Below are 6,329 nucleotides of genomic sequence, written 5' to 3'. Positions count from 1 at the left end.
TAGAAGTCATAGGGAAGACAGGAATTGTATGTGTGCTGCTGCTGGCCAGGATTGAAATTGATGATGCACTGGCCTAATATAGGAAGGAATTTGTAGAATAAAACTTAACTGAAGGTTCTCAGAATGAAAAGATGATTGGAATTTGGAGTTAGTATCCTGCATCAATACATATTGGAACTGTCTATGCTGTTTAATGAGGAGCTCTCTGCTGGCCTTAAACCAGTAATACTGCTTAACTTGAATGTCACTTCACTTTTATAGATAACATTTTCCTCTTTCTCTTTGGTGTTTCCTGTGTGTTAGTTAATTGGTAGGTGTGTGGTTGTGTGTACTAAATACAGGTTTTTGTTGGGTGGAGTCTGCTTCCCTTCCTGACCTTGAATATGCTGTTTAGTTTATATCTGTATCTTTGTGGAGTTGATGATCACTAAATTGATTGTGCACATTTCTTTTCCAGCTTTCATTTTTACTCATCAAATGTCACATATTTTCTAATCATATGTACTTCCCCACCACAGAGGTACATATCCACTTGGCCTCATAGCAGTTCTCCATAGCAATACTGTAGTTAAGTTCCTTAGAACTGTGTGAGGAGTGAACCTGAAAAATGTGCTTACTAGGGTCTAAGAACTGCTTTTTGCTGTGTAGTCTGGCCTTTGCACTAACAGATTATTGCTGATATGGGTCAATTTAGCAACCTTTCTATATTGCCTCCTGATAATTGTCTTAACAGTGTCTGCTTTTAGATTATGCATATGTCGTGTCCTTCTTATGGGCTCTGCATGAAGCTGCTGGATTGTCTTTGGGTTAGCAGATGTGCCTGTCAATTAGCATGCATATCTTTCAAATTCCATAACCTTAGTAAGGCTCCCAAAGGATGTGTGGTTTTTAAACTGTGTCTTCCCTACCCTCCTCACACCTTCAAAGAGTGAGAAATAGAATTAATACATCCAAAGTTAGTCTAGTAAACATGGCTTTTTAAAAAAATCTTTTTAACCTAGACTGTTAAGGATATGTGATGGTGGTAAGCAGGCCTGGAGTCCCGGTTCTATAAGTCTCATGCCTAAAACTTTGCCCGAATCTCTTGTTGGCAAAAACAGATACCTGTGGATTGTCTTTAGGCCTTTTAATAAGATACCTGTGTTGGTATTAGAAGAACTCAAGTAAAGCATTAATCTAAAGCCAAATTGGTCTTCTGAAGTACTAGTTATGCTTTTTGGGTTTAGAAAATAGTCTGGTCGTCCCACTCATCTATCAATGTGTTTCCATATCTGAGAAGCTTAGCTTCATTTTTTTTTTTTAATGATTTTAGTATTTTGATTTGATGTATCCTTTTTTATAATTCTGTATTACTGACTTCACCACTGTTGGTAGAAACTTTTTTTTGCCTCCAGTTGGAAACAGCAATGGATTAGGATATATAAATAAAATCATGGTAACATCAGTGCTGGGTTTCCTTAAGCCTCTGCTACCTAATTCCCTGTATGGAGAACACATACTCCTTGTACACTGCTTTTGGACAAAAGCAATTAGAGAGGCCTTATCCCAGTCTGGTTGGATTTTAAATATATCTGTGTTTCCCATCTTTTGGGAACTGATTTGTTTTTTAAAAAAGATTTTTCTTTTGTTGATGAAAGAAAAAAAGATTCTAGAACATCTTGAAGTTGGAGTACAAGTATTATTCTCTTGGGTTTAGGAGAATGTAAGCAGTCTATGCAACCCATCAGATGGTGAGAAATAAGCCCTCTGCAGTCCTAAGCTTTCAGTGACTGATACCTCCCTAAATCTTGAGTGTTGCTGCTTGTTAACACCCAGCTTTTAACTGAGTGTTTGCTCCTAGTGGTTTAGGAGATGTTAATGTTGTACCACACTGTTAAGTTTTATTTTGCCTTTTTATCCCTCTGTGGATGTGAGTTTTAAACAAGCATAGTACTGTAATCCTAGTAGTCTGGAATGAGAATTATTTTTTAAGTGGGTGAACCCTCCATTTTAATGTTTCTAAAGTTTTTAATATGAACTTGGATTGGGGAAGGATGGAAAAGATAAAGAATGTTTACTAAAAAGCAGTGTTTACTCTTCCCCTTTTTGAGCAAGTATCCATGGTTGAGTGAAAACAAGCGAAAGACTGGGTTTTGCGTTGTCATGTTAAGCATGGAGAGGGATGTTTGACAGCATGCTAATTGAAGCCAGAACAAGTATGTCTCCATCAGGTAATCAGGAAGTCTTGAGTTGAAAGCTGAGGACCATTATTAGGTGGTTAGATTATACTGGGATTGATTACAAAGTAGAAGTGTTGCTGGTTTAAGAAAAGAATGCAGCAGCCTAACGTTAACCTGTTTCTGGATTTGAAACTGACTTTTTTCCCCACCCTACTCCACACACCTACAACTGCCCGTTTTCTTATCAGACCAAAGAGCAAAAAAGGAAAAATAAAAAAAAGTAAAACACTTTACCAGTCGGTGTCACTCAGGTACAATTTTGTGGTGAGATTTTTGTCTGTTTTCTTTGTACTGCTCTTAAGAGTCCTTTCTCAGCATATTGTTCTGCCATTGCCTCTGTCCTCCTTGGGGCACCTCAGTTCTGGATGCTACCCCTGGGATCTCTACTGCTGTTACATGAATGATAGGATGTAAGTGACCATTACAGTAAGGGCTCTTTGTAAAAAATACAAAAAAGTTTAAAAAAAAATTTTAAAAGGATGTTGTATACATTTTATCGTCTGGCTATCAGTTTGATATCTTGCTGTCAAGTATGTTTCTCAATCTGTATTTATCCATCCCATCAATAAATGTTAATGATAAAACACTCATCTGATTGTTTATGTGTACTGAGTCTTCAGATTAGTCTTTAGTCTTTGTCATTTTATTGATAAGATTACAATTTTGCTTCAGTTTTGGTAGTAGTACATTCTTCAATAGTGCACAAGATCCTGCAGGAATTGAGGCCTTTGAGAAGACTAAGATTTGGTCACCACAGTGAACTGTTAGCATAAAGTATGATGTAGTCAGAAGGGGAAAAAAATCCTCATTCTAATGAATACGTGGAACTATAGTACACAAAACAGTTACAGCTCAAACATGATAGCAGTATGAAGTGCTTATCTAGTAAGCACTATCAACATGATTCATAATTGTACTCTAGATTCTTCGAAAAACCTGAAGTACTGGTATAGACACTGCTTCATTTGGAAGAAGATGTTTTGGAGAAAAAAAGTAGCTTTCTTGGTGGCGCCGGAAAAATTGACAGTGAATACTCACCCTTGTCCTGGGATGTAATAAAATCACACTTAAAGAATAAGGTAAATCTTGTAAATTACACACTTAAAGGGAAAGAATATCTATGCTAAAATACTCCAAAATTATAATACAAAGTTAGCAGTAGGTATAGTTTAAAAGCTTTGAGAGAAAAAGATAATTTAACAAAATGATAAACACTAAGGGAAAAAACTTCACTTGAATTCTGTTCATTCTTCATTATCTAAAATAAGGTAACAAAAATTTTGTCAGTCGCTCTGTCTCCTGAAAGTTTTGGGAAAGTTGCTGACATTTGTAGGTCTGGTTTGAATGGAAGAGTAGAGAAGCAGTAAATTAAAAAATATGGGAAGGGTCAATATAAAAGTTGAGTGCAGCTGAATCCCCAGTTACAGGTTTTGTTAAGAGAGCAAGGCTTTGTCTTATGGTCAATGCCTACATCATATACTGATCTCTCTGACACTTTTGAAAGCTAAGTAAGATTGGCTTGACCTCTGCTATTCAGTGTTCTGTGCAAAGTTTGAAGCCTTTTCTAAGACTGCATGGATTTCCTTAGAAGCTTATATTCGCTGTAGTCTCTGGCTTTGGGGGCCTGCTTTGTGCTGAATTGATTTGGTTTAGAGATCATCACATTGTTTTACTTGTGCTACCTTTTCTGTATTGTGGAATCAACTTTTTTTTTTAATTGTAGTTTAAGTGAAAGTTTACAATTCAATTAGTCTTTCATACAAAAATTTATACATAGTTGTGTGATCCTAACTGCGCTCCCTATACTGTGACAGCACACTCCTCCTTTTCCACCCGATTTCCCTTGTCCATTCAAGCAGCTCCTAACCCTTTCTGCCTTCTCATCTCACCTCCGGACACAACTCCTTTTCCTACATAAAACCCACAGATAACCAAACACTCCCAGTGATGAAAACTTTGAATACTAGATACACCTTTTCTGAAAAGTACTTTCAGGCACTCCCCTGCCTTTCATTTATTTCTTCATTAGAAAATAGTGCCTACTAAATGTTAGGTTTGGTTTGCTGCTGGTAACACGACAGTAAACAAGCAGCTTGCCCTCATGGAACTCACATTGTAGTTGTAGGGGAGACAGAAGTAAACATTAGATGGTGATACGTACTTCCGAGAATGTAAAGCAGGGAAGGGGATATAGGGATTGTGTGCGTGGGTGTGGGTGTGCACATGCACATGTGTTTAGGTAAGTAGGGTTATTGTGATTGGAAATAAGGTGGCTAGGGAAGGTCTCATGAAGTTACATTGTAAGTAAGACCTGAAGGAAATGAGAACAAGTCGTGCACGCTGGGAGATCATTCCAGACGGAGGAAACTACAAGTGCAAAGATTACAAGGTGAGAACCCACTGGTATGTTTGAGAAATAGCAAGGAGGCCAGTGTAGCTTGTATGGAAATGAATGAGGGTGAGAGTAGTAGGATATGAGATTATAGAGGAAATAGAAGGCCAGATATTGTAGGGTCTTGTAGGTCATTATAGAAACTTTGAGTGAGATGAGGCATTGGGAAATTTTGAGCAGAGAAGTGACATAATCTAACTCAGGTTTAAAATGTGCATTTGAGCTGCTATGTTGAAAACAGATTATAGGAGCAAAGGGCAGGAGCAGGAAGATCTTCCACAAGGAAGCTTTCACAATAATATGAGTGAGAGATGAGGCTGGTTTGGACCAGATTGGAAGTGGTGAAAGTAATGAAGAGTGGTGATATATCTTGAAAATGGAGCCAATACTAAGATTTGCTGTAAGGTGGAAGAGAAAGAAGTCAAGGGTAACTCCGGTGTTATCAAGTGAAGAGTGAAGTGATTTACTGATACGGGGATGACTTTAGGAGGAGCAGGAGGTTAGCTTAAACATTAAATTTGAAGTGCCAATTAGACATTCAAGTGGAGATGTGTACTGGACAGATGGGTAAAAAGTCAAGTTCAGAGGAGAGGTTCAAGCTGGAAATACACATGTGGGAGTCATCAGTTTATGAATGGAATGAGACAGAGTGAGGTAACAGAGTGTTGGTAGAAAAGAGAAAAGGTATCCAGTGTTTAGAATTTGAGGAGAGGAGGAGGAACAAGAGACAAAAAGACTGAGAATGAATGACTGTAAGGTAGGACAAAAACTAAGAAGAGTAGGGAGATATAGAAAGTGTTTAGAGGAGGAAGGAGTGGCTAACTGTGTCAGATGTTGCAAATTGTTTGAAGATGAGGCCTGTCATTGGAATTAGCAAAGTGGAGATTACTGATGAGCAATTTTGTGTTGGGGCAACCTGAGTGGATTGGGTTCAAGAGAGAATGGGAGAAGAGAGGTTGGAGACAGTATGTGGTGATAATTCTGAGTTTTGTTATAAAAAGGGGTAGATAAGTGGCACAGTAGCTAGAAGGAGAGAAGATCAATATTTTTGTTTTTAAATGGGAGAAATTGTAGTGTGTATATTTGCTGATGGGAAAGATCCAGTAGATGTAGGAGAGAAGGGAGGCTTGTTGGAGCAATATCCTTGAGTAGATGAGAAGAAATGGGATCTAGGGCACAAGTGGAGGAGTTTGCCTTGGATAGGAGCAAGGTCAGCTCAGCTACAGTAACTAGAAAGCAGGCAGAAAATACTGGCTGAATCACAGGCTTTGGGTTGATGTGGTGGGAGCCTGTGAAAGTTCTGTCAGAATTTTTTTTTTTTCCTAGTCCAGATGCCCATACAGTACCAGCTCATATTGGTGGCTCCTTTTCTTCTGTCCTTTTCTCACCTTTCTCTAAGGTTAGCCCCCAAAACTCCAAATTCTCAAAAATTATCTTTCCTTCAAGAATTCATCTCTAACAGCTTCAGGCCCACTTTGACCTATTCAACAGCCAGCAAAGTGTTAAGTGAATGAAAAACAGCCATCTACTTTGCTAAACAGCACAAGGAATTTGTCACTATTTTGACCCTTCCTTTAATAATATTGGTTCCCTCCAAACCCCTCCCCACCCCCTTTAGAAGGAAGTGGTTTTAAGTAGCATTTTTTTTTTTTTTCTGTCTTGGGTTTAGCAAGAGGATTTTTTTTTCCCCAACTAAGACCTTCAGTAGACCCATTAAG

This window comes from Trichechus manatus, unplaced genomic scaffold, assembly GCF_000243295.1.
Source record: "Trichechus manatus latirostris isolate Lorelei unplaced genomic scaffold, TriManLat1.0 scaffold00209, whole genome shotgun sequence".
NCBI classification, from domain to species: Eukaryota; Metazoa; Chordata; class Mammalia; order Sirenia; family Trichechidae; genus Trichechus; species Trichechus manatus.
Note: the sequence above shows the minus strand (reverse complement) of the source record.